Below are 23,453 nucleotides of genomic sequence, written 5' to 3' on the forward strand. Positions count from 1 at the left end.
TGATGGTCCCTGGGTGAGCGGCTGCAGGTGTAACAGTGAAAATCTCTTCCTCTCTCTATCTTGCCCTCTGCAGTTCTGTTTCGGATCGTCTCTCTGGACGAAGACTTCCGTCCCCTGAATGAGAAGGTAGGTCTGATCGCTGGTCAGTTTCCATGGCTGACTTGGTGAGCGCTGATGATGACCCTTTAAAGTCCTTTGTGATTCCCGGGGAACTTATTTGTATTAACATCTGTCTAGAGCCGTAAAAGCGACTCTGTAAATCAAATGATCCCATCTGACTCCCCATATCTTCTACGTGGGGATCAGTTTCTGCCATGATTTACACTCCATTCTACTTCATTGACAGAGTGTACATAGGACAGAATATGTCTCTTTATGGCACAATATGAATTATTATACTAGATTACAATATTGTAAAGCTGGCTAGTGTGTAAATGCACCACTGCCCTCTACTGGTTGGAATCTGAAATGCACAATTCTGTATCTTAAGGCTACTACTTTGTTGCAGAGGTCACAGAAATTGTGAATTTCAATAAAATCCATGAAATCTTGGACATGGCTGTAAAAACTAATTTGATTAGCCCCCAGACCAAGTGGTGTTGCGACCTGGCACATGGGAATGCAGCCCCACTCAGGTTTGGCCCGTCTGACCCTCCTTCTCCATCTGTAGAGGGGTGGACGGGCCAAACCTGAGCGGCACTGTGACCCCATGCACCAGGTCCCAATGTCCAAAATGGGGAGTCGGGCTCGGTGCTGCAGGACAGGAGCTGCCGCTGTAGGGTGAGCACAGCATGCCCCCCTCACTGCTCCGGGCCTCCCCTTTCAGCACCCTCACCATACTCTTTGCATGTTGATGTACTGCAAACTACATTATTTGGTGAACTTGCCATAACTTACCGTTTTTCCACCCACACCGCTGCTGTGAAATTTACTAAAAAATTCTGTGCCAAAATCGTAGCCTTAGCCATAGGCCTTATGCTGCGGACAGCTAATATGGATCCTTCTTTGGATTCCATGGTTGAGGCCTGGGCAGATGGGTCAGAGTTCTGTGCCTTCTGCTGTTGCCATGAGTTTTGAAAGGCCATGGTGTATGGTAGAGTGACAGTCATGACATCAGAGATGGTCACACATTTGCTATAATGTGGAACCCCACAATGTTTTTCCAGAGTCACCGTTCAGAGACTAAATCCCTCTGAAGTGTCTTTATGGACAGCTACTAAAAGAGCCGATAATTCTGGCTTCCAAATGGGTTCCTCTCCACCAGCAGCCCAGCTACAGAGGAGACTATGGGGTTACCTCCTGTCTGCTTCCTGCCTCTGCCATTACATCTGATCAATAGGCTGGCATGTGAGGAAATACCCCAAGAGGAAGTAGGGTTAAAGAAATGTTTAGATGGGATGATCCTTGCTCTGAGATGCTGGGCCACATTCCGATCTCATTTGTACCACTCTCAATCTGGAACAACTCCACTGACTTCATGGAAACTGGGGTTGATGTGAGATCCTAAATTGATGAGTGTATTAGTAATGCCTTAGACTAACAGCAGTTACTGGGGACAAAATTTGGCCAGTGGGGCTAAGCTGATTCTGAGATTGTCTTGGCAGAGATCCTGGGGAGGATGTTCATCTTTCCCCTGGAGCAGGGAATGGAAATTGTCCTGTTAGGATCATGTTGCCAGAAGTAAGTAAACTGGAAAAAGTCCAGAGGAGAGCAAAAAATGAGAAGAGGTTTCAAAAACCTGATCTGTAAGGAAAGGTTGAAAGAATTGGGCCTGTTTAGTCTAGATGTAACCCTTTTGCCCATCTAAGTTGGCAGCAACAAGGGCCGGGTTCTGTATCTAGGGGTTCCGTTTCAATAACGCAATGCAAAACCGGCTCGAGCCCCCACCCAGTGACCTGGGACAATTACATACCACCCCCTGGGTGCCTCTAAGAGGCAATACTTCCCCTCTCACAAGCACGGAGTCTGAGTGTAGCAGAAAATGTTTAATAACATGAGGTAAATGACATCAGCATTAAATTGGAAAAACACCACAAACAGGATTCATAACCCAAACCATGAGCAAAAAAACCCACCCCAGCAAATTGGGCTGTGTCCTTTTCCTTTGGTTCTTGAATCCAGCAACCCAAAAATCACCCAAAGTCCCCAAAGGCCAGTGCCCCCAAAGTCTCTTGGGTCCAGCAACCACCCAAAGTCCCAAAAGTCCAACAAACCCCAAAGTCTCTGTCCCTGGTCAGTGCAGCCCCAGAGTAAAAGGGCGGGGGGGGCACACAGGGTGTTAAGGGGCACCTTACGTGAGCCGAGGCCGGCCAGCCGTCTCTCCGTGGGGTTCCGCCGCAGCCTTCACCACGAGCCAGTCCACTTCCTGCCGTCCCACAAACTGCTCCGCTCTACAAGCTGCTCCGCTCCACTCACCGACCTGTGAGCCGCTCCAGCCGTCCCCGCAAACAGCTCCGCTCGCCGTTCCTTGGGCCACTCCAACCGGCTCGCTGCTCCTCCAGTCGTCCCCACAAATTGTGCCACCAGCTGCTTAGCAATATAGCTTCAGGCTCCCCCACTAGTTAACCCAGCACTCAGTGATCTCAGCTGTACTTTAGCTCTCTTGTGATTTCAGCTCTTAGCAATTTCAGCTCATAGTAGGGGAGCCCCAGTGCTAGGGCACCATTAGCCCCAAGTGAATTCAGCTCAGCAGCCTGTAACTAGACTCCTAATGGAATCAAAGTTAGCTCTGACATTCAACAGTGGAGAGAGGAGGTAGTGCAATTGGTGTTTCAAACCCTCAGAGGGGGACCATGCCATCACATACAAATACCTGTCCCCATCCTCTCTCAATTCACTGGGTTTTGTAACCCATGCCCCTTGTCAAGCAAGTGCTACTTAGGTAATGGTGAAGGACTCACTCAGTCCTTCTGTCATACAACAGTTCCACTGGCCTTGATTCACAGAATCAGGGTAACAAAACTTTATTCTTCCTGCCCCAATAACAGAGAAAACTGGGGATCCCACACCAGCCAAAGTAACCACTTTGAGTTGCTGTTGTTTCATGCCAGGCGAGTGGGTGTGCCTATGCAAACAAGATCAGCCCTTGGAGTTCTTTTCCACACTCGCCATAATTCACCACCAGATGTCAGGGTAGAGCTCATCCTGACTCTGCTTACATCCTCCCCCCAGCCGAGAATTTGTCGTCCCGACAAATCACACTCCCTGTTATACCAACTCACTGGTTCCCTCCAAAGGGCCTCAGATAGCCCACTTTAGCTTCCACAAGCCTGTGTGCTAAACATATTGGTTCCTCACTAGTCACCCTAGGTGCATCATAAGTCAACCGTTTTACTGGCCTTATTACCCTGTCTCGTCTATTGAGAATCTCTGTTGCCGTGGTAGTGGGGACAGCCTCTTGAACGACAGATGGAGAGGTTTCCTTTGAGGGTCCCTCGGCTACTGGCATAGGCCCCTGCATTTCTAGTTCTAACAGTGGAGGGTCCAAGGTGCCCAGGACATCCTCCACCTGTATGTCTCCACTGTCCAATAACCTGTGTGTGTCATCACATGGGGGTCCCACCAGTGGCTCAGGGGTGTCAGGAATGGGCCTAAATACTTCTGCAATGGGGTTTAGGGCAGAAGAGGAGGAGCTCTCTTTTGATTCAGCTGATCGAGACTGAAATCTTGTCTCCATCCCAGGATACACCATGGTTGTGTCTTCCTCCTCAGACTCACTCTCGGATGTGCTGCATAGGGGTAGGTTAGCTGCAGGGGGCTGGCTGTCCACATTGGAGGGCAGCTTTGGTCCAGCACCTTCGTTCTGCCCGGTTGCCCTGTTGTGGCCCATCTCATAAGGGGTGCCTACCAATTCCCCCACAGGAAGCAAAAGGTTTCTATGCACTGTCTTTGTCTGCCCTGGACCCTCTTCAGGTTTGATCTTGTAGACCGGCAGCTTTTCTCTTAGTTTTTCCATCACCAAATAAGGTATTGCCTTCCATCTGTCAGCTATCTTGTGTTTGCCAGCAATACCCAAATTTCGCAGCAGGACTCTGTCCCCCGGCTGGAGCTCTTGCAAACGTACCCTAGCATCATATTGATGTTGGTTGCGGTCTGCGTTCTTCCGAGCCGCAGATGTAGCTAAGTGATAAGCATCCTGCAGCTTTTCTCTTAGTCGGGATACATATTGCTGATGAGTTTCATAGCTATCTCCATCCTCTGATACACCAAAGCACAGGTCTATGGGTAATCTTGGTTCTCGCCCAAACATTAAGAGATATGGGGTGACTCCTGTAGCATCATTCTTTGTGGCATTGTAGGCGTGCACCAGAAATGTGACATGTTGGCTCCAGGTTGCCTTCTGCTCTGGCCGCAAAGTCCCCAACATATCTAATAGGGTTCGATTGAACCTCTCTGGCTGAGGATCACCTTGCGGGTGATAAGGCGTTGTCCTAGACTTTTTAATTCCCGCTATCCTCAGCACCTCCTTCAGAAGATGACTCTCAAAGTCCCGCCCCTGATCCGAGTGTATCCGGGCTGGAAATCCATAAACTGAGAAATATTTCTCCCACAGTCCTCGAGCAACAGTGGTGGCCCTCTGATCACGTGTGGGATATGCCTGCGCATATCGCGTATAATGGTCAGTCACTACTAGAATATTCCCAATATTCCTCTTGTCTACTTCTAAAGACAAGAAATCAATGCATACCAGCTCCAGAGGTTTGTTGCTGGTGATGTTCTTCAGATATGCAGCCCTCGTGGGCAGAGTCTTCCTTTGAACACATCGAGCGCAGGTCTCACATTTCCTGTGAACATCTTCAGCCATCCGAGGCCAATAGAACCTACTACGAGTAAGTTCCAGGGTCCTCTCCATCCCTAAATGTCCAAAGTCATCATGCAGGGCCCTCATGGCCAGGGCTCTGTACTCTTTTGGCAGCACTAGCTGTGCTCGTTGCTTTTGTAAAGGATCTGTGGTCACTCGGTGTAGCACTCCCTGAATCAGTTTTAGTTTGGTCCATTCTCTCAATAGTAGTTTACCCTCCGGGTTAGGTGGGACAACCACAGCTGGGCTTCGCCCCTCCCTTTTGGCAAGTAGTGTATCACGAATGTCAATATCTTGCAGCTGGGCTTCCTGCCAGTCAGCCGCATTGAGCATGGGCAAAGGAGATTGGTCCAACGCAATATAGTTCACTGAAGCCGAAGGCACGCATTCAGGGGGCAGGCCCAAAGCTTCTGCAGCACATCCATGAAGACTCTCATGGGACTCTGGCTCCCGGCGCCTCACACTGCAAATAGCACTCACTCCATCTGTGGATATCACAGCAACTCCTGGTGCCTGTGGACGCCTGGACAATGCATCTGCATCTACATTGCTTCTCCCTGATCGGTATTGAATGCTGAAGTCATAGCTAGCCAAAGCGGCCACCCATCTTTGCCCTGTAGCATCCAGCTTAGCACTTGTTAACACATAGGTCAGTGGGTTGTTGTCTGTCCACACCTGGAACTGAGCACCATATAAGTAGTCTCGAAATTTCTCAGTGATGGCCCATTTCAAGGCCAAGAACTCCAGCTTGTGGGTGGGATAGCGAGTTTCACTATCAGACAGTCCTCGGCTGGCAAAGGCTACAGGTTTACGTCTTCCTTCCACTTCCTGGTACAGTACTGCTCCCAGACCCTCCAAACTGGCATCAGTATGCAGGATAAATGGCTTGCTTAGGTCAGCAAAGACTAGGACCGGAGCATGAGTTAGGCAAGTAATGATTTCTCGAAAAGTCCTTTCACATCTCTCATCCCACCGTGGCCCAAATGGTTCGAAGGGGCCATAGTGTCTCTGCACAGGAGGCTTTGGGGATCTCCCCTTATTCTTGGTCTTAGATTTGTTCCTGCTGGACTGGTATCCCCTGGTAAGATCATTCAGAGGTTTTACAATCGTAGCGTAGTTTTTCACAAATCTGCGGTAGTAGCCACTAAACCCAAGAAAGGTCTTGAGTTCTCTGTAGTTACTTGGACATGGCCATGTAGTGAGTGCTTCTATTTTATCGGGATCAGTACTCACACCCTCTTGGGACACGATGTGACCCACATACTTCACTGAGGTCCTGCAGAACTGGCATTTGTCAATTGAAAGCTTCAAACCATAATCCTCTAACCTATCAAGCACTTTAAGAAGTCTTTCTTCATGCTCCTCCAAGGTTCTTCCAAACACAATCAGGTCATCCAAATAAACTAACACTTGCAGTAAATTCATGTCTCCCACAACTTTCTCCATAAGACGTTGAAATGTGGCAGGTGCTCCAGAAATCCCTTGGGGCATGCGTTCAAACTGATAAAACCCTAATGGGCAGATGAAGGCTGTCTTCTCCTTATCTCCTTCACCCAGAGGGATCTGGTAGTATCCACTCCGAAGATCCAACACAGAGAACCACTGGCTTCCCAGCAAACAGTCTAAGGCATCTTGGACTCGGGGCATTGTGTACTGGTCAACCACAGTACGGCGGTTTAGGGTGCGGTAGTCAATACACATCCGGATTTTCCCATTCTTTTTACGGACCACCACAATGGGTGAGGCGTATGGGCTGAGGGACTCTGTAATGATGCCATTCGCAGCCAGCTCCTGAAGATGTTGTCGCACATCTTCCATCTCGGAGAGGGCAATCCTCCTAGATCTCTCCCTGAAAGGTCGAGAGTCATGTAGTCTGATGTTGTGCTCTACTCCTTTTGCACATCCCACATCCCACTCATGCAATGAGAACACCTTGGATCTTTCACAAAGTTTCCTCCTCAGGCGATCTTTCCAGTCCTCGGACAACGGTGAATCTCCAAAGTCAAACTTTGCTGGGTCTATTGTCGGAACTTGAGTCTCACACTGGGGTTTTACAATTGATTCAGGCTCGAAGAGGTCTGCTATCTTTTGTCCTTGCTTCACAACAACATCTCGATTTGTTTCATTAGCAATCAGTATAGTCACCTTTTCCTGGGCTTCAGCAGGTAGGGTTATGACTCCACTGGGGACCAGCACTCCTTCCGGGAGCTCTCCTTCAACTGGCTGCTCTACCATTGCTAATGCCCCTTTACTGCCTTTCAGCCGGGTACTCATGACAAGCACTTCCTGCTCTGTCCTTGCAGGCACTACTAAGGGGGTTGTGCCCATGTACTTCAGTGCCCCAATCGGTAGCTCAGATGTCTCCTTTTTAGCACCCTCAATCTTCCTATAGGCTTCAGCACAAAGCGTATGGATCATCAGGGTATTCAGGTACTGGTCCCCAGCCCGTCGTCTGCAGTAATCCGCGAGCACCTTGAAGAGACTGGAGTTGGTCCCTATCAGCACAGACACATCAGAGGTCCCTTTAGGGTCAGGGCATATTAATACAGCTGTGTCCACCTCTTCTCTTACCCCAGCAACCTCCTCTGGGAATTCCAGGTGCACTATGACATACCCTTGGTAGGGGTATTCATCCATGCTGAGGCCACACAGACCAACGCCAGTCAGTGGCTGTATAGGCAAGTGCCTAAGCATCTGTTGGTAGAATGACTGAAACATAATAGTCTCTTGAGATCCAGTGTCAAGCACGGCTTTACACTCCGCCCCTTCAATCTTCACCATGACCTCTGCTCGAGGCCCTATCAGTCCTGCAGGGATCCCAGCTGGATGGTCTTTTCTGGGGGAATCTTCAAATCCTGCAGGCCTGGGTGGTCCCCGTCCCCGGACTCTTTGGCAGCTACCGGATCTCTCCCAACTGATCCTCAGCTTTCCATACACTAAGGAGGGGTTTTCTTCATTATGGCACTTGGCAGCACTGTGTCCATCCTGACCACATTGGTAGCAGAAGAATTGTCCTTTCCCCCTTCGCCCAGGTGGGATGGTGGCTCTAAATGCTGACTTCTCCATTGCCACAGTCAGAGGCTCTTTATTCCTGGAAGTCTTAGCTCAGTCAATGGTGCTTTGCAGTTCAGCTATCCGTTCTGTCAGGACCTGCATTTGTTGGGCAAGTTCCTCTGTGGTGCTCACCATCAGTACACTGGCCGTTTGCAGTGGTGTTGTGCCGGCTGGCTCCAATGTTTGGGCTTCCCAAAACTCGCTGGCAGCCTGCCTTTCTTCCTCTTCTCTGACCTCTTTTATCAGCTGGGAATAACTTGGGGGATGTTCCCGTCGTTCTCTTAGATGGAGTAGAATCGGGTTCTGATACTGAGCTCCTCTTACAATTTGAGCCAGTCTGGTCCGATCCATCTGTCCAGCAGTCACTGCTCCCCTCATGACAGCTCTCTGAAGCAGTCTCTCCAGCCTCTGTATATAGGCTGAAATCTTCTCGCCAATTTGCTGTCGGGAATTAAGGAACTTACAGTAACTGTCTTCAGGGCCCTCTACGCTCCCAAAGGTATGATCAAGGGCCTCTAGGCAGTCCTTCACACTGACCCCAGGGTCAATGAGCTTCAGGGTGCGAATCACATCTAATGCTAGGCCACTAAGGCTCTCTATTAGACATCTTTGCTTTTCTGCATCAGGTACGGCCCACTCCTGCAGCATTTCAGTGGTATGCTCCAACCAGGGTTCGAACTCCTCTGTCCCAGCAAATAATCTTAACTCACGACAAGAGTTTAACATAGCATGGGACAGCACAACCTTTTCCAATATTTGCCCCAGTGCTTTTGCCCAATCATTGGCTGAGGCTGCGGCCCCGGAGCTAGAGGCTGCAGGGCCGGGGCCCAACAAACCTGACATATTAGCCATTATACAAACAGTAATTTCCTCAAAATATAACCACAATTGTTTCCCAATGCAGTGGAACACTCAACAGGTGCTTGCGAGGGGTACTGACCCAGGGGATCCCGGACGAGCCCCCAAAAATGTAACCCTTCTGCCCATCTAAGTTGGCAGCAACAAGGGCCGGGTTCTGTATCTAGGGGTTCCGTTTCAATAACGCAATGCAAAACCGGCTCGAGCCCCCACCCAGTGACCTGGGACAATTACATACCACCCCCTGGGTGCCTCTAAGAGGCAATACTTCCCCTCTCGCAAGCGCAGAGTCTGAGTGTAGCAGAAAATGTTTAATAACATGAGGTAAACAACATCAGCATTAAATTGGAAAAACACCACAAACAGGATTCATAACCCAAACCATGAGCAAAAAAACCCACCCCAGCAAATTGGGCTGTGTCCTTTTCCTTTGGTTCTTGAATCCAGCAACCCAAAAATCACCCAGAGTCCCCAAAGTCCAACACCCCCAAAGTCTCTTGGGTCCAGCAACCACCCAAAGTCCCAAAAGTCCAACAAACCCCAAAGTCTCTGTCCCTGGTCAGTGCAGCCCCAGAGTAAAAGGGGTGGGGGGGCACACAGGGTGTTAAGGGGCACCGCCGCAGTCTTCACCACGAGCCAGTCCACTTCCTGCCGTCCCACAAACTGCTCTGCTCTAAAAGCTGCTCCGCTCACCAACCTGTGAGCCACTCCAGCCGTCCCCGCAAACAGCTCCGCTCGCCGTTCCTTGGGCCGCTCACTGCTCCACCAGCTGCTTAGCAATATAGCTTCAGTCTCCCCCACTAGTTAACACAGCACTCCGTGATCTCAGCTTTACTTTAGCTCTTTTGTGATTTCAGCTCTTAGCAATTTCAGCTCATAGTAAGGGAGCCCCAGGGCTAGTGTACCATTGGCCCAAAGTGAATTCAGCTCAGCAACCTGTAACTAGACTCCTAATGGAATCAAAGTTAGCTCTGACATTCAACAGTGGAGAGAGAAGGTAGTGCAATTGGTGTTTCAAACCCTCAGAGGGGAACCATGCCATCACATACAAATACCTGTCCCCGTCCTCTCTCTATTCACTGGGTTTTGTAACCCATGCCCCTTGTCAAGCAAGTGCTACTTAGGTAATGGTGAAGGACTCACTCAGTCCTTCTGTCATACAACAGTTCCACTGGCCTTGATTCACAGAATCAGGGTAACAAAACTTTATTCTTCCTGCCCCAATAACAGAGAAAACTGGGGATCCCACACCAGCCAAAGTAACCACTTTGAGTTGCTGTTGTTTCATGCCAGGCGAGTGGGTGTGCCTATGCAAACAAGATCAGCCCTTGGAGTTCTTTTCCACACTCGCCATAATTCACCACCAGATGTCAGGGTAGAGCTCATCCTGACTCTGCTTACATAGAGAAGAGACGGCTGAGGGGGAATCTGACAATAATAATCATATATATAAAATGTTGTTATAAAGGAGACAGTGATCGGTTGTTCTCTATGTCCAAGAAGTAATCAATTTAGTTGGCAACAAGGGAGATTTAGGCTGTAAAGTAGGAAAACCTTTCTAACTCTAAGGATAGTTATGCACTGGAACCAGGGCCGGCTCCAGGGTTTTGGCCGCCCCAAGCAGCCAAAAAAAAAACAACGGTGAGGGACCGTCCGCCGAATTGCCGCCGAATACCTAGACGTGCCGCCCCTCTCTGGAGCGGCCGCCCCAAGCACCTGCTTGCCAGGCTGGTGCCTGGAGCCGGCCCTGATTGGAACAGGTTACCAAGGGAGGTTGTGGAATCCCCATCACTGGAAGTTTGTAAGAACAGGTTGGACAAACAACTGTCAGGGATGGTCTAGGTTAACTTGGTCCTGCCTCAGCACAGGGAATGGACTAGATGATCTCTGGAGGTCCCTTCCTGCCCTACATTTCCGGGATTCCATAATTCTGTCCTACATGATAAATTGCTCACAGTTGGTGGAGCTAAGAACCTCCCTCTATCTTCTGTGTTACATATAAAAAATCATAATCCTCTGTTTGTGGCATCCTTACGGGCCTTCTGAATATAGGGAACAGGACTTTGGGGCAGAGGGAATGAGTAGCAGGGCAGATGAATCTCCAGAGGCAAAAGATGATCATTGTTCTGAAGGTAAAGGAGCAGGCTAGTGTAACAGGAAGATTCTGATCACTTCATCTGATCACAAGGAAACGTAAAACACTACTGGAGAAGTTAGTGCTTTGAACAGAATTGCAAAGAATAACTATCAAAGAAGAAACCGTTGGTTTCAACATGCAGAGTAAGACGGGAATAACTGGCTTCTCCAGTGCTTAATTTGTAATGAAAGAGGTGCTGGGGGCTCAAGCAATTTTTTTTACTTTCATAAGTGATGCAGCAAGCCCAGAGGTGCCGGGGCTATTTACTGCCAAGCCCAGAGGTGCCGGGGCTATTTACTGCCAAGCCTGGAGGTGCCGGGGCTCAGCCCTGGTACAAATTAAGCACTGGCCTCTCCATTTGATAAGACTGGAAATCAGAGACTTTCAGTGGTGGCTTTAGGAACATCCTAAGGGCCTGATTCCCCAGTCTCATGCACCTTGCGGCATCATTAACAGCAGAGCAAAGTGGGCATAAAACGTTGCCAAATGAGGCTGGTTCTGTGTGCCCCACTTTGCACTGATGTGAGTGACAGCACCAGGGTGCGCCAGCAGTGAGTCAGGCCCTGAGGAGATCACTTCTGTCTTGTGGGAAGGCATGTGACTGGGCCTCAAGACCCCTATACCTGGCTCTGTCACACCTTCCTGCACATCATACACTGTGATCTAGCTGAACCCCCTCCACCACCTCACTGCGAGTTTGCAGGAGCAGGGGTCCCCGAGGAGACATCCCAGCAACAGGCCCCTCCTGATCCTGCAGAACAGGACACAGAGAATTGAGTTGCCACCTGAAAGCCCTGGAAACCAGCAACTTTCCAAATGGCTACACATTTCCAAAGTGCCTCAGTGACTTAGAAACCCAAGTCCCATTTTCAGAAGTGACTTGGGCACTTTGGGCCAGATTGCCTAAGGGATTTAGGTGCCTAAAGATGCAGGTAGGCACCTAGTGGATTTTCAGAAGCACCTAGGAGGGTTAGGAGCCTAACTCCCATTGGCTGTGGTGGGAACTAGGTACCTCAGCTCTTGGAAACTCCTCTAGGTACCTGTCTGCATTGTTAGGCACCTAAACACCTTTACAAATCTGCCCCCAAGTCTCACTGAAAGTCAGTTCTAAGCCACAGAACTGCAAAGGTACGTAGGTGCCTGACTTCCATTGAAATCAATGGGAGTTAGATACACAAGTCCCTTTGTGGATGTGGCCTAAAGTGCCTAAATCACTTTTGAAAAAAGGCTCCTGTGATAAATGAAGGGGGGGGGCGGGGAGCTCCCTTTTATGGACACCCAGCCAGCCAGTTAGCTACAAAATCCCTGTTAGTAGCTGTTCTCTACTTGCTTTACCTGTAAAGGGTTAAAAAAGCCCATAGGTAAAAGGAAGGGAGTGGGCACCTGATCAAAAGAGCCAATGGGAAGGCTAGAACTTTTTAAAATTGGGGGAAAAATTCCTTTTGTCTGTCTGTTGTTGTTCTCCGGAGAGAGGAGACACAGAGCAGCAATGCTGTAAGAAGCTTTAAATCATCGAATCATACCTCGAAACTACTTATCTGAAACCCCAGATATGTAGGTAGATCAGGGAATGTCTAGGAAGACGCAATTAGATTTATTTCTTTATGGCTTGTGGACTCCTCTGTGCTAACCCCAGGTGCTTTTGTTTTGCTTCTAACCTTTAAGCTGGACCTCAAGAAAACCATTCTTGATGCTTAATTATTATATTTGCTCTTTTTAAAATCTAGCAATAGCCTATGTTCCAGATGTATTTTCTTTCTTTTTGTTTTCTAATAAAATTTACCTTTTTTAAGAACAGGATTGGGTTTTTGTGTCCTAAGAGGTTTGTGCATATATTATTTAATTAGCTGGTGGCAACAGCTGATTTCCTTTGTTTTCTTTCTCAGCTCTTCTCCGGACGGCAGTGAAAGGGCTTGAGGGTACTTCACAGGGAGGAATTCCCAAGTGCGACTTCCTGGGTTCAAAGGGGTTTTTTGCATTTGGGTGGTAGCAGCATCTACCCATCCAAGGTCACAGAGAAGTTATAACCTTGGCAGTTTACTACCAGCCTGGAGTAGCCAGTATTAATTTTTAGAATTCTTGCAGGCCCCCACCTTCTGCAGTCAAAGTGCCAGAGTGGGGAATCAGTCTTGACAGCTCCTAAGTCATTTGGGTGGTTTTAAAATGTTTACCCCGAATCCTCTAAATGCAAAACAAAGTGTTTAATTTTACAGCTGTGTTAAACTGACCAGTTCAGGCTCTAAAACATTAGAAGGCCCCGCTGGAGTTTCTTATTGAGTAACAGAGAGCAAGGGGCAGAGGGAAATGCAGAGGAGAGACGCAGAAGTCCCCTGAACAGGGTAAATGAGCTCAGTGCACGTTTGACCTCTATTTCTAACTCTGCTTCTCCCCGTTTTCCCCACAGTTTCCATTGGCCTTCATCAAGGTAAGTGGCCCATTGATTTTTACTCTCACAGCCGCTAGCTGAAAGCTGGGGCTGCTGCGGGGATGGGGAGACTCCCGTGCTCCACAGCAGAGGGGGGCTGTAGTGTGGTGTTCATTGTGAATGGGTAGTGCGGCCACTAGGGGGCTCAGAGCAAGGAAGTAAGGGTGAGTCTGTGTGAACAGGAAATAGAGTCCTGCATTCACCCCACCCACCCTCGGGGCTGGGTCTCTGGCATCTCAGCATAGAGGTGTCTTATACTGGCATAGCTCATTCCCCTTCCCGTACAGAAATAAGCTAGACTGGTCAAAGGCACCTTTATCCTGGTATAACTGTGTCTACACTGGGGGGATTGAACTGGTGTCACTACACCAGTATAGCTCAAGCAGTACAACTTTTATATGTAGACGGGCCCTATGTTTATTATTTCTGCCTCTTTTTCCATTAGAAGTTCAGATCTTGTCCACCCTGGAAGTCTCTGTGGGCACAAGAGAACTAGGGAATTGATGATATGTTAAGAGTCCAGGGCAGGAAAACTGAACGCCTCAGATGGGAAGGGATCTTTAGGACTCTACTATTATTCAGGGTTGTTTGTTTTTGTGGCCAGCTGTTTAATTCCAATGATTAACAAACAGTTAGGATAAAGGCTGTCTCTGTTGAGACAGTGTGACCTGGATAGATGACTGTGGTGGGACTCAGGAGACCTGGGTTCTATTCCTAACTCTCCCACCCTTCTACTGGTGACTTTAGGAAGTGAGTTCACTTCTCTCGACTTTAGTTTCCCCAGATGTGAAACAGGGATAATGATTCTGACCTCCTTTATAAAGCGGGTTGAGGTCTATGGATGCAGAGTGCTAGGTATTTTTTTTTATTATTATAATTGTTTCCAACTCCCACCCCTTCAGTTAAGATGTGGCCGCTCACAATAAATACATCTGAGATCTGGTGGGAAACCAGGAGAGACCAGACATGGCATTCCTGCTATTTCTGAGGTTAAAACAACATGCAAGGGGCAAAAACACACTTTTTTTTTTCATTTGGAAAAAGTTTTCAGGCCTTGTGTCTAAATCCATCATCAACATGGCAAAGGCAGCACAAGCCTAATTATAAACATTCTTTGCCAGCCTCCTCTGAGCCACATAGTCATTTCATCCCCTGATCCGCATCAGATTGGGCTCCCCGCTTTTCACTTGACTTAAATGTGGGGCCAACTCTCAGTAACTGTGACAGCGCAGTGGGACTTGTCCGCTGAAGGTCCTTTCACCCATTCTGCCTTCGGTGTCACCTAGTAGGGGCTCTTGGAGACAGGGCCTGCTCTCTCCCAGTCAGCCATGAGAGGTCACTCACATCCCCTGTCACTTGGCTAAGGGATAAAGTCGGAATGAAATAAATCCTCGCCAGTCAGTCAGTTACCTGGGGCTATCTGAAGTAAATAGACTTTTGATGGTAGCCAAGATACAGGGGAGAAAACGGATAGAAAATGAAAGAGTGTGAACATTAAACATGTTCCTGAGCGGTCTGGAAAGGGCACATCAAACTATATATCGCTTTTAGTTTAATCTCTTTGATGGTTTCTACTAGAGTTGGGCCTGAGCTGCAGAATTTACAACCAGGCTAGAATCTGGTCACGTCAGACCTGGTTTGGTCCATTGCTTTGGCCTGTTAATAATCAATTAGTAATTAATACTACTCAGCTTTTACAGAGATGAGGTTTCAGATCCAGTCTCCGGACCTGCCTTCAAATTTGCCCAAAACCATACTCAGGCCCTTGTCTAATTTATTCAGATTGGCCCCCCCATTCCCCACCCCCCATACATATTCTGCATTGGGTAGCAGCCTAAAACAGCAACATATTTAAGCCCAGATGAGCATTTCCATAGCCCATTGCCTTCCACATACCTGCATGGGGAGGGTTTTCTCAGCCCCAGAGGTAACTTGAGTATTTCAATCCTCAGCCAGAGCAGTTGCCAATTCTCAAACTGCAAATAGAACATTCAAGCTCCCAGGCACAGAGAAACTCACCGCATCCTGCGTCTGTGCATTGGTCTCTTAGCCTTGCTCTCTCCCATCCTCCTTGCCCACTCCATGCGGCTGTGGGCATGTTGATCGGGTGGGCAGACAATGGAATAGATTCAGTGCTGGTATCTGGCTGTTTAATCACACGCTGATTGCACAGGACTTGACTGGTTAATCCTTACAGGCTACTGGGAAAATACAGAGCCAGCCACCAGGTGCCCTAACCTCAGCTATAGAAGAGGGCGATGATCGTATATATCCTGTATCTCTGCCGAACGTTGGACTGCAACTGCCCTGCTCTGCAGCCTCGTGCCGTGTAGACACCCTGCCTGTAAATGACCTTGTGCTCTCCTCACCTCTAGGATCCACAGAAGAACCGCGTGTACCAGTGGCGAGAGGTGGAGTTAAATGGGGGCCTCACCCAGCTCTCCTTCCCCCTCACCTCCGAGCCCATCCAAGGCACCTACAACGTGGTGGTGCAGAAGGAGTCGGGGACCAATCTCGAACACTCCTTTACTGTGGAGGAATATGGTAAGGAAGGGTCCCACTCGTGCTGGGGTGAGGGTGTTGGAAACAGGAGCAACTGTCTGGGATTCATCCGTTCCAGGCACAAAAATCCAGTTCAGGATTGTCTCGGGTGTAGATGAGTGAAGAGTGATCTGAGGAATGGGCCAGGAAAACACTGGAGGCTTTAAGGGTTCAGGATCTGAGCCCCCATCCAGTGGTGTGTAGGTTTCTTCTCAGCACTTGAACTGCCAGGGTCACTGTTCACTGTAAGCCTGGGAGCATCTGGATCTGAGTACAAAGGCCTATTCCTGAGGCCTACTGGATTTGGACTGTGATTCCAGCCTCAGTACAATGCAGCTTTATTTTTGTGTAGGGTCTTTCCTACCAGTTGTGTGCAGTATATGGTACGGATGCAGAACGAACTATGTGCATGCTGCATTAGAGTGGCACAGTTTGCTTCCCCTGTGCTCTGCCAATGAAACTGGCTTAACTCACCTCTCCTGTCTACCCTTCTCCCACTCGGGTCTTCACACCTTTGTCCTTGTGGCCCCTGACACCCAGAACATCTTCAAATGTTCAAAATAAATAAATAAAGACACTTTGGTTGGAGACCAAGTCTGGAAAACATCAGCCCCAAAGGACAATCTTTCGGAAGGTTTATGTGGAAAGGAAAATGAGGCCAGCAGGAGTGGTAGATTCTCAGAGAACCCATTTTGCAACCTTAATTATAGTGGTTGCCACTAATCACCCAAGGAGAGAGAAATTACAGCTCTGTCTAGTCTAGGGAAATGTACCACTCCAGCCACAACCCCGACCACTTGTGAATCATCCCACAGAAAACCTCCAGCCACTTACAAGCATTCCAAGAGCTTCCTCTCAGCAAGCCTAAGAACCAGCTCATTCTGAACGGGTTAGTAACAGTGGCTCCACTACTCCTCTCGCTGCTGTCCGACAGGGCATTCTGAAACTTCCCAGAATCCACTGCTTCTGGGGTCTGTGCTGGGAACTGCGGGATAGGTACCACATGGTGTCGCAACTGAAGGGCTTTAAAGCAGTGCTCTTATAGGGCAAATCCGCAGAGCTCCGAACACCAGTCATCATGGCAGTGCGGGCACAGTGACCAGCCTGTGCTCCAACTGGGCCGATCTCACTGGTTCCAGTGCTCCAGTGTGACCTGGCTCTGGACAGACTGTCACCTCCTTGCTTGGGATGCCTCTGCATGTGCCACTCCAAGCCATGCTGGCTTTTGCCTGAGCCTTATAGCTACAGCAGCTCTTATTGAGTTTGCTCTCCACTCTTCCCCCCCACCCCCACCAGTGTCTCTCTCCCCATTATTACCCCTCATTCAGTTAGTTCAGAACTGCTGAGAAAATTCACTTTGGGGCTGAAACTTGACAGTCTAGTGCCCAGCCAGGAGGCGAATGCATTCTGTGAGCTCAGCCAGCAGGAAACAATATTTGCTTTTACCGTGTTATGAAACAGCTTTTATCCGACTCTTTTCACGCAGGGATAAGTTTAAAATGGCTGAACTTTCGGGCCAGGTTCCCTGGTGCTGTCCGTCTGCTTTGTACCACTCCAGGGACGCAAAGTAACCAGGCTTATGGCTACTTTGCTTCACTGGAGCAGCACAGGAGCCAGAGCACACAGTGAATGTGGCCCTTTAAATCTGGTGAGTGACGATGGTGCACTGGGGAGTCGGGCCCTCACTAGGTATCACTTGCGTAGCATAGTTTGGAATACAGCCTCTAAAGCAACGACAGCCCGACGGTCGGGGTTGGGCAAGGGGAGCAAAGGGGAGGGGAGCAGGGTTACGGTGTCTTTCTCTTCAGTTTCACAGTCCCTGGCCAGATCCTCAGCTGGTGTAAGCTGGCACAGCTGCTCTGACGGCCATGGAGCTGTGGTGATTTATAGCAGGCTGAGAATCTGGCAACATGCGTTGGGGATGGGAGGGGGAGAGGCTGTGTCTGTCACTCAGTGGGGAAGTGACAGTGATGTACATGTGTTCCCACCACTCTGCTCAACTCTGGCCCGTCTCTCCCCCTCAGTGCTGCCCAAGTACGAGGTGTCAGTGAAGCTGCCCAAGAAAATCACCATCCAGGATGAGGAGCTGAAAGTGGCCGTCTGTGGTCTGTGAGTCGCAGGGTTTGAGTCACCGTTCTTTGTGCTTGTCCACCATTGCCTTCCTGCTGCTACCCCAGAAACCAGAGCTGGAGAAGGCCCCTTCGGTCACTTTCTCTCCATCCCCAGGGGCCCTGGGCAGGATTGTTCCTACTGTCTAGTCTGCACCCAGCCCAAGCTTTAAATATCCCAAGAAATGGGGCTCCTCCCCCTGCCCCAGGAAACGATGTCTCAGCCTCATACAACTCCCTCTCAGAAAGGCTTTCTCCATTATTCAACCCAAATTTCCCCTTTCTTAACATCCTTCCATCCTTCCTAATCAGACCCCCAAGTGCCCCCTTAAATAACCCCGGCCCCCCCTTGGTGATGCCTCCTTTAGACACTTGTAGGCAGAAATTATGTCCCTACTTAGATATCCTGTAACCAGACTCGCCAGATTTAACTCTTCCTTCCCTCCTCATAAATCCCTCCCTCCAGCTCCCTGCTCATATTTCTTGCTCTTCTCTGAACTCCCTCCAATTTGTCAATGGCCTTTGGGTAAAGAGGTGCCTGGAGCTGAAAATAGTGCTCCAGAGGTGTCGTGTAGCGGTGACGGGAGATGATAATCCCTCTCTATAGAGCCTTAGTGCGACCCCACCTGGAAGACATTGTTCAGCTCTGGGCCCCACAGCTCTGAGGAGACTGCACCTGGAATATTGTCTGCAGGTCTGGGCTCTTCCATACCAGAAAGGTGTGGCCAAATGGGAGGGAGCTGGGAGAAGGGAAACTCAACTGATTAAGGGGCAGAAGAGCCGGAGTATCAGGCAACATTTCCTAATGGGGCAGGCCTGCTGGGTAATGGAATAGTCTCCCCCGGGAAATGGCTGGAGTCCCATCACTTGAGTCACTGAAAAACAGGACGAGACAACGCTCCGGAGAATAGACATTAGGAAAGCAGCAATAGAGTCCTCAGGAGTAATGGTATAAAGGGCCCCAAAAGTCCTCTTCTGGCTGACTCTGTCTCCCTGTCTAAGCACCTTGTGTCTCTTTAACCCCTCTCTGGTTACAGATACACCTATGGGACCCCTGTCCCCGGCCTGGTGAATGTCCGTGTACGCCGGAGATTCTCCCAGTCCAGGTCACGCTGCTATGGAAGAGAGGCTGAGGCTGTGTGTGAGGAATTCACCAGACAGGTGAGTCCAAGGCCCATCTCATAGGCAGGAAGCAACTGTCTTGAGGAGGGCGATCTGTGTCTGTCAAAGAGGATTGCTAGACCTCAGCTGGGATTCTGTGTTCTGGGTTGGGCTCTGTCTCACAGGAGGGAGGTATTGGTTAGAAGGAGGTGAAGCCAGGGCTGGGGGATATAAATTGTGAAGAAAAACCCCTCGGGTGTAATCCTGGCCCCATTGAAATCAGTGGCAAAACTCCCATTGACATCAGTCAGATCAGGATTCACCCCCGAATGGGTATTTCTTCTAGCTGGGAAATAGAAGACCCAGAGAGGTTTTTGTATCAGTGAACGGGATGGAGATGGGGAGGGGAGCAGGAGCAGAGCAGAGGAGAAAGCAAGAGGGAAGTGTAGGATCTGGAAGAGAGAGAGAACTCAAGAGGAAGAAGAAGAAAGAGAGAGACAGGCAAGGAGGTAGAGAGAACAGGGTAGAGCAATAAAGAGAGAGAGGGAGAATATGAAGGAGAAGAAAGTAAGAGAGAAAATAGAGGTAGGTTAGACAGAGATAGTTGGAGGAAAAGAAAGAGAAAGAAAGAGAAGGAGGAAGAGAGAAAGAATGTGCATGGAGAAAGAGAGAGGATTCCAAGGGTGGATAAAAGACACAATGAGATTTATCACACTAATGGGAAGTTGCAGATCTAGGGGATGTAATCTGAACAATCAGGGAACCAGGTGTGTAACTTGGAGAATTTGGGGTGAAGTGCATCAGAGAGGGCAGCATGTTGGATATGTCACTGGGGACCAGAGATGCCTTGATTGGTTTGTTGAGGAAGAAGGGAAGAGAGGGAGTCAGGCCGGATCAAGCCAAAAGAGGATGGGATTAAAGCAAACCAAGCAGTAGGCAAATGTCTTGGGTGCTGGGGTATCTGTTCCTGTTTCACACGGACCTGAATTGTACAGGGATTTCCATGGTAATTTCCTCTTTGGTCTCTGGCTCAGGCGGATGTTCGAGGCTGTGTCTCCAATGTGGTGAAGACTAAAATATTCCAGCTCAAGCGAAAGAGTTATGAGATGAAAATTGAGGTGCAAGGCAAGATCACGGAAGAGGGTACAGGTATGCATCATGCTGCCCTGCTGGAGCTGTGGGGCCACACTGCAATAGCAGTGGGTGTTGCAAGCCAGCACTGAAGGGCACTGGCAGAACTGGACAACATGGGGCAGGATTGGAGCATCTGGAGGTGCTGCAGGTCAGTGCATTAGTTCAAGCCCCTCTTTGCTGTGTTTTCTTGCAGGGGTGGAGTTAACTGGGACAGACTCCAGTGAGATCACAGGCACCATGAGCAAAATCAGCTTTGAGCAGGTGGACTCTCATTACATACCAGGGATCCCCTTCTCCGGGCAGGTAGGGAACCTCTGAGAGCCCAGGAAATTACCTGACACGAGTGTGCTTGTCTGTGGAGAATGAGAACTTGCAAATGGAAAAGGGAAAACGTGGGAGGATCACAAACCACGGGAACAGGAGCCATCTCCCTCTGCCTCTACACATGCTGCGGTATCCTTGCCATTAGTGGGAATTGCAGCGCCTTCCTCTGACCTCCTAGTGCTGTCAGAGACAGGATACAGAGGAGAAGGCCCATTGGTGTGGCCAGCACAGTCCTTCCCATGTTCCCAATCACACACTCTGTGAGGACGCGCCACCTCCTCAGGTGGTTCAGACTCACCCAGCACATTCATACACGCCTGGCCCTTGGTCAGCTCTGTAGGAAACACCCTCTGGAGCTGCCTCAGGGGAATAACGTGGGGAAAGGGTCATTAGGACTGTGGGGACTGCTTTCCCTGAGTAGTAAAAGCAAGGGAGATTGGATTTGTTCCTTTAGGTGAAGCTGGTGGACGGGACTGATGCTCCAATCGCCAACAAAACCATCTGGATTTCCATAGGGAGAAACAACTATGAAGCCAACTACACAACGAATGAAGAGGGCCGAGTCTCGTTTTCTATAGACACTGTCAACTTCACAGAAAACTCCATTCAAATCACTGTGAGTGGCTGAATCCAGGGAGCTAGGGGATGGGAGGTGTCACTGACTAAGCTCCAGGGGAGATGTCAGTGGGTTTATTGATCTCTCTGCCCATCGAGAGATAAAACAAAGAGTTTGTTGGCTGGGAATTTCAGTCTCCTCCTCTCTGTCTTGCTCTCTCTCTGTCTGTCCCTTGCTCTCTGTGTCTTGCACACACTCTGTCGCTCTCCCTCTGGTTCTCCATCTCTCTCTCGCCACATGAGCATGGAAAATGCAGATCAATGCACTGTGCACTGAAAAATCTGCCAAGAACATGTTTTTAAAATTACCCACTTTTTCCTTCTGAAATGCTAGTAGACTTGTTACTCACTTTTTGATCTGATGTAAAAACGTTCTTCTTTATCAGGCAAACCATAAATCTGAACTGAACTGTTACGACAGAGACTGGGTCACCCCTGAGTATGGTAACGCCGTTCACACAGCAACACGCTTTTACTCCCCGAGTAAGAGCTTTCTCAAAATCGAGCCCCTGTCTCAGACTTTAAGCTGCGGCTCCAATGAGATGGTCTGGGTGCACTACATCCTGAAGCCAGAGGCCGTGGGGGAGCAGAAGGAAATCGTCTTTTACTATGTGGTAAGCCCGGACCTAGTGACCTCTACCTCCATACACATGACACAGCACTGGAGGCCAGACACCCATATATGTCCCAGGTCACCAAACTGCCCTGAGGCCAGGTTCTCTTGACCTTGACATTTACATGTAAAAGCCAGTGAAGGAAATGCAGAACTGGCCAGCCAGTGGATGGTTTCTGCAGGGAGAGAGAATTTCTGACTTGGTCGAGGTCCCGGTAAACTCCAGTCTGGGTCTGGGACTCTGTATGGCTCTGTGGGATTTTCTGCTCCTTCCCCACAGGAAGGCATCAGTATAGACACCCCCCACCCCCAGCATTCCCCCATGAACATCCCCCACCTCCCACCAGGACCCCTGTAACAGGAGGGTTTCTTCTTCCTGGCAGGTGATGGCCAAGGGAGGCATCGTGAGGGCAGGCACCGAGGTGCATCCCGTGGGGGATGGAGAACGTGAGTAGAGCTGTGTGAATAACTGATTTCCCGGTTCCCTGGCCGAACCAGAAACCTCCAAAAACAATTGTTTGGGGGCGACTGAACCATTTCACTTTTGAGCTGCTTTAATCTTTTTAAAATAGAATTGAAGGGAAATTGTAAATGAGGAGTTGTTTTGAATTGAAAAATGGAACCTTCCATTTAGGAAATGTCGAAACAAAACCTTCTGATTTGTTGCCGATTTTTTCCTGACCAAAACCATTTGGTGAATTTCACACAAATTTGTGAAATGTTTTGGTTGATCCGAGTCTGCGTTTTTCAACAACAAAAAATCATCTGAAAAATTTCGGCCCGTTCTCATTGTGAGCTCTCCTCACCCCTTTCTCTGCCTGTCCTGGGAGGCTGAGCTGCTGTGTCTGAAGGAGGTGCCGAGAACAGCGCCCTTCTCTCCTCTTTGCTTTCTCTCTTTCCTTCTTGTCTCACTAGTCATGGTCTCTCTCTCCCTTTGACACACACACAGTTCCCCTGACCGATTTCATTTCATTAATGGCAGTCTCAAGGGATCCCCAGTTTGACTGATTCAGGCTGGCTGGGCAAATTCCACCTTGAGGAGCAGGAGTGTGGAATCCCACCCCCTCTGCAGCCCTGTGCGCACAACCCTCCGCACAGAGCCCCTGTACATGCACTTCTTTCCTCGCCTTCATTATTGCATGGGCAGGGAGGTCCTGCACTGATGGAGGACAGTGCTAGACTCTAGCTGATATGGAGTGAGGGGACATGCTGAGATCCACCAAACCCATCTCACCTGAATATCCCACACCGGGTGTTTGCAGTAAGAGTCAAAGGCCTCAACTATGCGCCAAAACTCTTACCCTTGGATAGCGAATTTTTCAGGGTGGCTGATGTTGCAGCCATAATGAGGGAGCCTAGGGAAATGTGTGGCCCTGGAGCTGATTCTCTATAGCTTAGCTCCCGCCCCCTGTCTCTGTTTGCCAGATATCCAGGTATTTGAGCTGAGCCTCCCCGTGGGGCCTGATATCGCCCCCGTGGCCCGGGTACTCGTATACACCACTTTACCCAGCGGGGACGTTATCGCCAATTCCGAAGATTTCAAGATTGAAAACTGCTTTGCCAATAAGGTGAGCATCCGGTTTCTATAACTCACATTCACCCCATGGACAATGGCCCACCTGTGGAACCTGGAATTGCAAATTTCAAGGAAGACTCAGGAAATGTTCAATGGCTCCATGAGCCCATCGGGCACTGACCATGGATCAGTAATTGAATATGAGAGATGAATGCACATCAGGAGT

At 49.3% G+C, this 23,453-nt stretch overlaps 1 pseudogene; it reads left to right on the plus strand.

The window, feature by feature from the left end:
• The window catches only part of LOC135885884 (alpha-2-macroglobulin-like), a 170,762-nt pseudogene that overhangs the window by 6,773 nt on the left and 140,536 nt on the right, over positions 1 to 23,453 (plus strand).

This window comes from Emys orbicularis, chromosome 1 (assembly GCF_028017835.1).
Source record: "Emys orbicularis isolate rEmyOrb1 chromosome 1, rEmyOrb1.hap1, whole genome shotgun sequence".
Classification (NCBI taxonomy): domain Eukaryota; kingdom Metazoa; phylum Chordata; order Testudines; family Emydidae; genus Emys; species Emys orbicularis.